The sequence below is a fragment of the Phodopus roborovskii genome, unplaced genomic scaffold, assembly GCF_943737965.1.
Source record: "Phodopus roborovskii unplaced genomic scaffold, PHOROB, whole genome shotgun sequence".
NCBI lineage: Eukaryota > Metazoa > Chordata > Mammalia > Rodentia > Cricetidae > Phodopus > Phodopus roborovskii.
In genome coordinates, this window is record NW_026126547.1 from 9,334,905 (window position 1) to 9,346,535 (window position 11,631).

Here is an 11,631-nt window from a genome sequence, read left to right on the forward strand (position 1 = left end):
TCTTGCCAAATTATGCACATTCAAATTATCTACCTTCTGTTTAATTTTTATTATAAAAGGAACATATTTTCTTTCATTTCAAATTTGCACTCTAGAAATAAAAATGGAAAGAAAAAAGCACTCAGTTGCAATTAGCTCCAAACAACCATTTTCTTATTTTGCTACAATTCTTTCAAACATTTACACTGTTAGACTCTCAATTTAGTGATATGAAGTGCGTAATTGGTTTATTGTTTTTAGTTATCATAAAGCAGAATACTTCATGTTTATTTTACATTCTTTAGAAATGCTTTACTTTGAGATACTTATTTTGAAATTATTATAAAGATTGAAAATCAGACAATATCCTTTCAAAGACCTCTTCCTCTTAAGAAAAATATGAAAACATGTAATAATTTTCATTTGCTTTCTTTTATCTGTGCTATTTATTTTTATGTTAGTACTTAATTAGCATATGATAATGAGTCTTACTATGGGATTTTCATACACATTTTTTGTGTTGATCCTCCTCCCTTAGTTCCCTCTCCCATCACCTTGCCCCATTGCCTGGTCCTCACCCTCCTCTCAGTACCTCCCACCTGCTTCTGCCTGGAAACACTCTATCAAACGCAGTTATCTTACTGACCTGAATTTACTACATAAGCATTTTATGTTAGCCCCAGTCTAACAAACACATACTAACCATACTAAAACAGACGATCTTTCCCTCTTTATTTCACATATTTCCTTAGAATACATTATAGAATATGGAAATATAGACAACTTTCTAACAAAAGTTTTTAAAATTGTAACTACTGCTTGGCATGTGCATGAATGCCTTTTTATCATTCTTCATTCTGCTTCTGTCATTTAAGGAAACCGTGTTTTCCTACTTCATTGGCTTAAGAATAGCATGGTTGTTTTAATAACTTATAACCTTTTCCCTAAGTTACAATAAGGGCAAACATTTCTGTACAGTTATTCATTAGCTGGCTTTGCTAGAGGCAATGGTGAGGTGTTACCAACTTATTTGGAAGATGCAGCCTTGGGGCAGGTGAAGGGGAGTAATGGGAATGAGGTGGGCTGAGATGCACTGAGATACATTGCTGCCTTGATAATTGTGTTATAAGGAGTCACAAAGGAGCACAGAGGAGTGCTAAGTGGACTTGTTTGCTAGCAACTCAGCAGTCTCTGCTGCAAATAAGAAATGCACCTTGGAGCAGTCCAGGGCAGCAAGAAAGGACAGAAGACAGAGCTGTTGCCTGGGAAACCTGTTTCCAAACCCCAGGGTGCACAGCTTTGCCCAACCTGGACTTGCAGCAGGAGTAGGAAGGAGTTGGACCCCCAAGGAATCCTAAAAGCCATACCAGTGTGCTAAAGGAACTTATGCTTGTATCTCTGTTTCCATCTGTTTCACAGTTTACCCACTGGAACCAAGGAAGGCAGATTAGTGAAAATTATATAAAAGCCAGGCTTGTATAGCAGGTTCCCTTTGATATACCAGACAAGACATGATGCTATTTAGAATTATAATAACAAAAAAGCTGTAAGCCTGCAATTCTTTGTCCCTTGAGATATTTTATAATATAACCAAAATATGAAAACATGAACAGCAAAAAAAAATGTGAACTATTTAGACCTTTCTTGAAAAAAAAAAAAAAGCCGTTCAACCACTTATAAATGATCAGTATACAAAATATTATTTCAAGAGACTCTCAGCCATTTGCTGTTATTCTTCGTCTGTAGCCCCACACAAGGTTTCTATTTTACATTATTTGAATAACCTATAGCAGATATTTAAATCTTCTAGAAATTACTCTTCATATATTTATGAACATGTGTTATCAAACAACCTCCATCAAGTTTCAACTTTAGATCTGGGTTTTATACATTATTTTTAAATTATTTAAATATATCTCAAACAAAAAATTGAATTATTCCTCCACCTATGTGCATTAACCATGCCGTGCCGACATGTTAACTGATTTCAGAGTTCCTGGCTATATCTCCCTGACCAGAAGTATATGTGTGTCTCATGCCTTTGGGATCAGAAAGCATCACCATATGTTCATATAAACACACATAAATACCTATTGGTTATTATCTAATTAACATCTCTTTTTCCTGGGTATGTGATTGTCTCTCCCCTGCTACCTTGACTGATAATTTTGAAAGTTATAAGAACAATGTGTTTTCTGTCCTTTAATACACAGCCTTATTTTTCCCTATTTCAAAAGACTTAGTTTATGACTGTTTTATTTCACTGTAAAGTGTTATGTTCACTGTTCCTAGAGAAGTGTTAATATAAAGAATCATTTTCTTAACTGTGTGATTGTAACAGTTGTACCCATTATTTTTTAGGGTATTCTTCACCAAACCTGGGTGTTGCCCTAGGCAATAGTATCCAAGAGCACACAGTGAAGAATGTGTACCTAAGATCCCAAAGCCATTCTATGCACTCCCAAACCTGTGTTGTGACCGCCTTACCCTGTAACTTGGATTGTTACTGCCTGTAAACTGCTCTCCCAAAGCATGCTATATTCAGGTCTTTCTCTAGATCAAAGATGACGATATCTAATTTCAGATGTCAACTTGGCTGGGACATGGGTATCTAGATATTTGGTTAAACATTATTTTTGTTTATATATAAGATGTTTCCACCTAGAATTAATGCTTTAGCCAATAGGCTAACTAAAGCCAAATTGCCCTTCCTAGTGTAGATGAACCTTATACCACTTATTAAAAGACTACAGAATGAGAATGAGAAGTCTTCTAGTTGTACCTTTCTGTCTTTGGGTTGAGACCTTCGTCTTTTGGATTCAGATTCAAAATAAACCATTGTCTCTCCTGAATCTCCAGCTTGCCAACTGAAGATACTTGTGTTCTCAACTTCTACAGTCATCATATGTGTGTGTGATAGATATGCATATATTATATAATTATATATTCATAAATGTTCTCTCCACTAATATATTTATGAACCTCTATCTGTCACTCTAGCACAGATATTGTTATTTACATATGGAGTTACAAATATCTAATTGATCTTAATGGTTCTATTTCTCTGTAAACCCAGACTAGTACAGAGACAGCTTGAAATCAGCAAGTGAGTTTTAGGGAAGCTACAAAACCCCTACAATTTTATGCACATACTCGAATACCTGTTTTTTTTTTTTGGATGGACATCCATAATTTTCATAAGATTCTTAGAGTTCTTTCACTGAATAAATGTTGCTAAATAATTCAACAGAATCTATTGCCTTTTAATATGATTGTGCTGAGAACCTTGTTTTCAACATTTGTCCCCATTTACCTGCAGAAATGGCAGTTCCTGAAGTCTGCAGGGGCAGCAGATACAACACTGGAATCAGCATAGATAGGTCATGCTTTACTTCACTTCTGCCTGTTGTCAAAAGTGCAGCTTTACATGACTCTAGTGTGCACTTAGCCATCACAGGCATTTCAAAGTGTGCCCAGAAGATCCCACAGATAGCATAGCCTTATACTGATACCAGGTTAGTACTGTTTAGCTTGTTGATGCAGGGAGAACTGTGGAAAATATTCACTATCATTTGATTTAATGTCTAAAGAGTCATGGAGGCATGTCTATGAGAGCTTCCTCTCTGGCCGTGTGGATCAGGCATAGGTAAAGCTGTCTTCCCTGTGCTGTTTGTGCAGTTTGATTCTGGGCTCTTCCCCATTCCCTGGAGTATGTGAGGAAGTAAGAGATGCTGCCCCAGGTGCCCCCACTGATGTATTTGCAGCATTTCCCCACATGTCCTCCAGGGACTCATTACTGTGTTTCTGGGAGGTTGGCTTGTCACCTCTCTGGGACTTCAATTATGCCCATTGGCAAAAGTAGAACAAATTATTTTACTTCCTTAAAATAAGATATCTACTTATAATTTCCAAAGCAATAGAAAACTTTGCCTCATATCTGCAAATCTGATGAGTCATCTCAGTGAGCTGTGGGAGGAGACAGAATGCCCAGAACTTACTCACACATGGTATTGTCAAACTAGCCTCCATGCTACTGTTATCAAACTGTGAAGCCTTATAATTCAGATGTCATCTTTTAAAAAGGCTGCCATTTACATAAAAGTACACATTCTCTTGTTACTGTGAAAGACTACTAGACAGCTCCTTTTTAATTTCATATTTCTTTTTTAGAACTTGACCTGAAGGCGAGAAGACACATAACGCGAGTTTTCCTCACCTTTGCTCAAAAGCAGTAGCCTTCTGTGTTAGTATTTGTCCTGGTAATGGAGTCCTGACTGTCTGTTACATTATCTGTGGCAAACAGGCTGAAGGCTTCCCCTTTATCAGTGTCATGATTCTAACAACAACATAGTTCTGGCTAATGTATAGTGACAGGTAAATCATTTAAAAACAATTGCACAAAAAAGTTCTTTTCAATTGTGATGATCTTTCTTAACAGTATTTGCTAAACCTGTCCATCCTAATGATTCATGAAATCACTCTCTAATAGCATATAAAGTATGTACTGTCAAGGTTTTCAAATTTTATAGTTGTTATAAACCTGAAAAAGATGTTCCTTGCCTCTTCTCGCCTGGTGAAGAAATAACACTTCAAGTTTATGCTCTTAATAAAATAAATAAAAACAAAGAACCTCATACAATAGCAATGGATTTTTTTTCACAGTAGAAATAGCCTCTGAATTCCCATGGTGTGCCAAATAACAGAAATGCTAAAGAGGTTTGAGTCATAAATCAGAAAAAAATTATTTTTCAGTCATATAGTTTTTCTTCATATATCTATGGTTTTTATGCAAAGTGTAATCAATGTGCATATTAGACAAACATGTAGAATAGACTCATGCTTACCATCCAAGACAATAGACAAGTTAAAAAGATGAAAATCTGATTTTTGTTCAGAAATATCTTTCTGTCTTTAAACTGTAGGTCTAAATTCCTTGTCTATCAATTTCTCTTCTCGATTCTGCAAAATTAAATACCAGTGAGATTCTCAGCTTAGCTGTAAGGACATTAAAGAAGAGCAGCAGTGGCATGATATGGGAGAACAATTGTCCCAGAATGTGGTGTGTGAAATAAGAGATCCAATTCTGTATCCATGATGTTCCTAAATACATGTTTATCTTACCTCTGCTGGAGAAAATAGATACAAAGATAATGAGACAAAGGGATAAGCATATTATTTGGTATTTGGTATGATTAGTTGACTTGACAGTCAAGAGGCACATGCTGTTGACTTAATTATGAAGGGAGAAGGTAGGGACAGCAAGCAATATTATGAAGGGAGGTAGGCAAGAACCCTTTGTAGGAGTCAGAAAATGGAGCTGAATTGGTTCTGGCCATCACTGACTTGGGGCAGTGGCTGTTGTGACCACAGATACATCTCTCAAAGTATAGGATTGAACCAAAGTCATGCTCTCTCTCTCTCTCTCTCTCTCTCTCTCTCTCTCTCTCTCTCTCTCTCTCTGTCTATATATTTGTTACATCACACACACATTCCTAAATATATAACTACAACTTGTTCAATCCATATAATGTTCCTTGTATGTATATGATTTCAGAGGGCATACACAAGATGTCTTTGAGGGAGGAAAGGGAAAAAGAAATGATGTCACTCTATTATGATGTAAGAAAATAAAATATTAGTTCTTTAAAAATAAATACTTAAAATATACTACGCAAAAAGCTACAGTGGTGACACAAAAGGCGAGAGAGTCAGGTGGAAGGTAAAGCCTCAATATGTACACGAAATACCTGCAATGAGGACACTCCTGTGAAGAAAAAGGACCAATGGAAATGCCTTGACTGGCTTTATAGAGTTAATGTGGAAAGAGGAGAGGCACAGAATCTGGGAAGAGTCCCTGGAATCTGGCTTGAGAGCTGCTTGAAGTCTATTTTGTTAGATTTTGTTAAGTATTAGAATGGTATTACCGGCTTATGTCTTAGGTCCATTTGCATGGAAAATATTTTTTCCAACCCTGAGGTAAAAGCATTTTGGTAAAATCATTACCAACTCTGAGGTAATGTCTATCTTCAGTGTTGAAGTGTTTCTTACATTCAGCAGAAGGATGGATCCTGCTTTTACATTCATTCTTTTACTGTGTCGTTTCATTGGGAAACTGAGTCCACTGATATTAAGAGGCATCAATAACCAATGATTTTTAATTCTTGTTGTCATGTTTGTGGTAGTGGCAGTGATTGTGTGTGTGTGTGTGTGTGTGTGTGTGTGTGTGTGTGTGTGTGTGTGTGTGTGTTCTTTTCTTAGGGTTTTGCTGGTGTGAGGTTATTTATTGCCTGTTAATTCATAAATGTAATTATCCTCCTTGGGTTTGAGGTTTTCCTTCTAATACCTTCTGTATGTCTGGATTAGTGGACAGATATTGCTTAAATTTGACTTTGTCATAGAGTATCTTGTTTTCTCCATATACAGTGATCAGAAGTTTTGCTGGGAAAAACTTTTATTAGTCTGGGCTAGCATCCCTGGTCTCTTAAAGTCTGCAAGACATCTGTCCAGGCTCTTTTGGCTGTTGGAGTCTTCATTGAGAAGTCACAGGCAATTTTAATAGGTCTTCCTTTATTTGTTACTTTGTATTTCTTCTTACAGCTTTTTGTATTCTTTCTTTGTTCTGTATGTTTAGAGTGTTTGATCATTATGTGACAAAGGAATTTTCTTTTTGGTCTAATTTATTTGGTGTTTTGTACCTTTATAGACATGCCCTTCTTTAGGCTAAAAAAAAATTCTTCTATAATTTAAAAAAAAATATCTTCTGGGTCTTTGAGCTGGGATTCTTCTCCCTTTTCTATTCCTGCTATTCATAGATTTTTGTCTTTTCCTGGTGTCCCAGATTTCCAGACATTATGTGTCAGGAATCTTTTTAGATTTAACAGTTTCTTTAGCTCTATCGTGTCTTCAACACCTGGGATTCTCTCTTCCATCTCTTGTGTTCTGTTGGTGATACTTGCATCTGAAGTTCCTTCCTTTCATAAGACGGAGTTGGGAAGACACACACTGGCTTATCTTAGGAGACAATAGTTTAATTGATGAATACATCATGAAATGTGTGGCTCTGCCAGGTAGAGAGATGAAGCTTGTTTTTATTTGTGTATTAGAATCAATTTAATTTTTAAAAATTTACATTTTGAAAAAGAGGGATAGCAATGTATTGAAAGAATTATGTATGATGCCGGGCATTGGTGGCACATGCCTTTAGTCCCAGCACTCGTGATGGAGAAGCAGGTGGATCTCTGTGAGTTAGAGGCCAGCCTGGTCTACAGAGCTAGTTCCAGGACAAGCTTCAAGGGAATAAAGAGAAACTCTGTCTCAAAAAACCAAAAATAAATAAATACAAAGAATTATTTATGAAGCATGGCAAATATTTCCTTTCAGTATTTTCTTGGGAAGTATATAACAAAATTTCTCACACTATTCAAACACTGATCTAATTTTAATTGTATTAGTTCAACTCAGCAAATATTTGTCATGAGCTTCTACTAATGCACAGAATCACTGGCACAGTGGAATGCAGAGGTGACTAACCAACAACCCCTGTCCAAAATGGCTTGTCATCTAGCAGAGGAGACAGCGGAGGCAGGAAAAACCCAGTGTATTAACAGCTGAAAAGTTCTGAGGGTCCTAAAGGGGAACAGCATAAGAGAAAGTGACAAGTAGACCAGTGTACCCTCTTGCCAGGCAGTGGTGAGAGTGTCACTTTCTACACAACCAGACTCAGGAAGCAGGCAGTGATGAACGGCAATAGCTCCTGATCCTGTTTCCATAAACTACATCTCTTAAGAGCACATCCGTCTACAGCGAGGCATGAGATATGAGTAGGTTTGTTTAGAATATGTGTCTGTCTGGGAGTTATTTTCTCACATTCTGACATAGAATGCTCCCCGAGTCTGGTGCAGTCATGAGTTTCATCTGTTCCCTTTGCCTTCACAGGTATTTTAGTGAAACATTTAGAAAAGCTGCTTTTTTATACTGCAGATACTGCAAAGCCTCCAAGGCTTTGATTTTAAGAATGTCTCCTCACGAAAAAAAGTCCTAAGTATAAAAGCGAATGTAGAAATCATAAAATGCAGGTGCACACAACTGCTGAACTTAAAAAGAAAAGCATATAGTCAATTCAAAATAATATTAGAACTAAATATAAAGATAATGGCAAAATGTAGCAAAGAATATGACTTATCCTCATATTTCTTGCATAGAAATGGATGAATAAGTAGGGTTACAGTTGAGATGTATAATACAGGTGGGAAGCAAGATTCATAGGAGAAAATGACAAGATTTGTTCTAAAATGAAGATACAGATGGGACCATCTTCAGCTATTCCTGAATTCATACCTGGGATCCATGAATCCCCTAAAAGCCCAAATGTGATGTTGAGGCAAATCATTAAGTTTATGTGGAACTAGACAGCCAGAAAGAAAAACAGCAGTTGTCTAAAAGGCCAGGTGGCACACATCTTTAGTCCCAGCATTCAGGAGGCAGAGGCAGGCAGATCTCTATAAGTTCGAGGCCAGCCTGGTTTACAGAGTGAGTTCTAGAACAGACTCCAAAAGTTTTACTTTCAAAAAACATTTAAGGAAATAAGATGCTAGAGCAATTTAAGGGGAAGTGAGGGTTCAGGCAAGCACCTAGAGTCAGACAGAGGTAACTAACTGATAGGGATACATACATAGAGTATGTGGAAGGCAGTCCTGAAAATGCCCCAGTGCCCAGCGATCTCAATGAACCGTTTCCACTGAAACTGTAAGATCGTGATGTAACATTGTTTAGAGTAAGGCACACACTGTTATTCTCAAAGAGTGATTTCAAGTAGATTGGAAAAAGTAATATAAAAAAATTATAAAATATTAATGAATATGCTTTTTAAATCAGAAAAATTTGGCTCCTGTTTATATTTGTTCAAACTCCACAAATATTAAGTAATATAAAGCAGATACAGCTTTATATACAGAGGAAAAATAAATACCACTTTGTTGATCATCGGGAGGAGTGAATAATTCAGATAAAATGTGCATGATTATATTAAAAAGAAACATGAAAAAACTAAAGATTTTTGACTATAATAAAAACAATAAATAATAGCAGGGGAGAATTAATATAAAAATTTTAAAGGCTATTTATAATTAAAATATGTCATACAAAGAAAACACTGGTAAGGCTCATGGTTGGGAGGGAACACCAAGAGAGGTTGGTTCATGATTCCTTCTGCATATGTAAGTTACATACCAATTTCCAATCACCAATTGGGCTGTGAGAAGTCAAAATTTCTTTGAGTTTATATATATATATAAAATTATCTATTAACACAGTGTTAAAAGTCCACTGACTATCTAGGCATTAAAGAGTGAACTAGCAGTCCATGTGCCAACAGATTTAACTAACCCAAGAATTAGTTCCTGGAAAAAAGACAGAATCCAGAAAATATATAAAAATAAAAAATAATTTTTAAATAATTCAGACATTGTATAACTCTGCTCATCTGATGTTAGCATTTCACATATCTGGCTATTACCAGTGAGAGCAAAACAATAATCCCATGAAGCTGAAGCAATCACTTCATCACGCAGTTATTATCTCCTTTGCTTTCATCTCTCTCAATAACATGTGAAATGTATTAATCAGCCTGCTCATGGGTTTCACAAAAAGTGGTTCATTATCTGTTCTATTAATAGATGCCAGGTTTTTGAATCAAGAGTCGGTTGCTCAGAATGATTAATATTTAAATGTGTTGATTTTTCTCGGTTGAACTAAGATCTGATAATAAAATAGGAATGGGTTATTGGACGAAAGAATAACACAGAGATGACCACTTTCCTCACTAGTGTTTCTAAGACTCATGTGTTCTTCTGGAAGATGTTAAGTTCATTTCCCAAAACAGCCACCTCTCTGGAGAGCAAGGATTCATAGGGTGTGACAGGGAGGAAATAGGCCCAATGGTCAAAGGCTACAAGACCATAAATACAAAGGATGAGCAGATGCAACACAACTGGACTTAATATAGTACAGTGTTGTGCTCAAGCCCTTTGCAAAATAAGGACCCTCTAATTGTTCATTGCACAGGGAAAATAGATAATTACTAGATTATGATGATGCTCATTTATTTAGTGAACTACCATAACCATTTTACTACACATAGATTTCATAACATCATAGTTTTGTTTTGGTTTAGTTTAGCTTTGGTGATTTCAGGTAGGACTGATCTTGAAATCAGGACCCTCTACCTCCAAACTGTTTGGATAACAGGATTTGCCACCATACCCACTTCTAACATTATATTTTATTACTTAAATATGCACAATAAAATAAAAATTTTAAAAACAGTCTCTCTTGCCAAGCAGGAATGAAGAATGGGTGCACTTACAGTCACAGTCCAAGGAGGCTGAGAGTGTTCATAGGTTAGAGGCCTGTCTCTGTTGCATAGTAAGACTATCTCAGAAACAGAAATAAAGAGTCAAAATAGAAACAAAACCCACCACCTACAAAAATCTCCCTCATCCAGCTGAAGGCATGGGTGTACAGATTTCACTAGACCCAAGATAAATGATAAATGGGTATATAATGTGGAACACTTAACACACATAAATACAAGGAACCGCGGGAGTGCTTCTCTGCCCTGCCTATCTCAGCTGACCCAAGAGAAAAGACCACGCAAAAAGAAGCCATTCCTCAAGCTTCCATCTTTCCACTTCCATCCTCCTGAAGTCACAGCCAAAGTGGTATGGCCACTGTTACAGGTTCACTGGCAAGACCGCTGCATCCAACCTCTTTAAAATTATGAACTGATCCATGATACGAGGATAATATTTAGAATTTAGTATGCAATTATGCAGGTCTAGAAAAGAGGTCATAGTAGATTCTCTTTGAAGGTCCATGACTTCAACAGACCTGGGAAGCTGGCAAGGTTTCCAGCACTGAGCCTGACTTCCCTCCTTTGAATGGGCCTCAAGTCCAGTTATACAGCTAGTGGTTGTCACCAACATGTGAGTGCCATTTATTGCACCTTAATGTGTATCCGGCCATGCTGGTAGTTTGCTGTGGTTCATAGGTGTTGCGGCAGCTGGTTAGCACTACTGAGTTGCTTCCTTTCCCTGCAGCTTCCACGGCACTCTTTAGTATCATGGAAGCCAGACAACAGAAAAGAGGCTTTCAGGTTAGATTCAGCTCAAGTCATCTGAGTCCTATATCCTAAGTGTGTGATTTCTTCAGCAATAGGGGGCCACCGTCAACCACTAAGAGGAAATGAAAGCCTACATCAGTAATCTATGTTTTGGGAATCATTTGGACTACTTGGATCAACCATTCAAGAGGAAGTTTCTCGTGCCTCCTACTAGGGTTTCAATTAAAAACACATTTTAAAATTATTAACTTAATTTGTCTCAGACTTCATGTTGCCAAAAATTATGCAATTCCCATAAAGAAACTTATTTTAGCTTTTAAGGATTTCTCTCTCTCTCTCTCTCTCTCTCTCTCTCTCTGTGTGTGTGTGTGTGTGTGTGTGTGTGTGTGTGTGCGTGTATGCATGCGTGTGTGTGTGTGTGTGTGTGTGTGTGTGTGTGTGTGTGTGTGTGTTTGATCTGTGACTGTGTGATTGTATTGTGGACATTTGATGCCCCTGGCAAACAGAAGAGGCTTCAAACCATCTACAGCTGG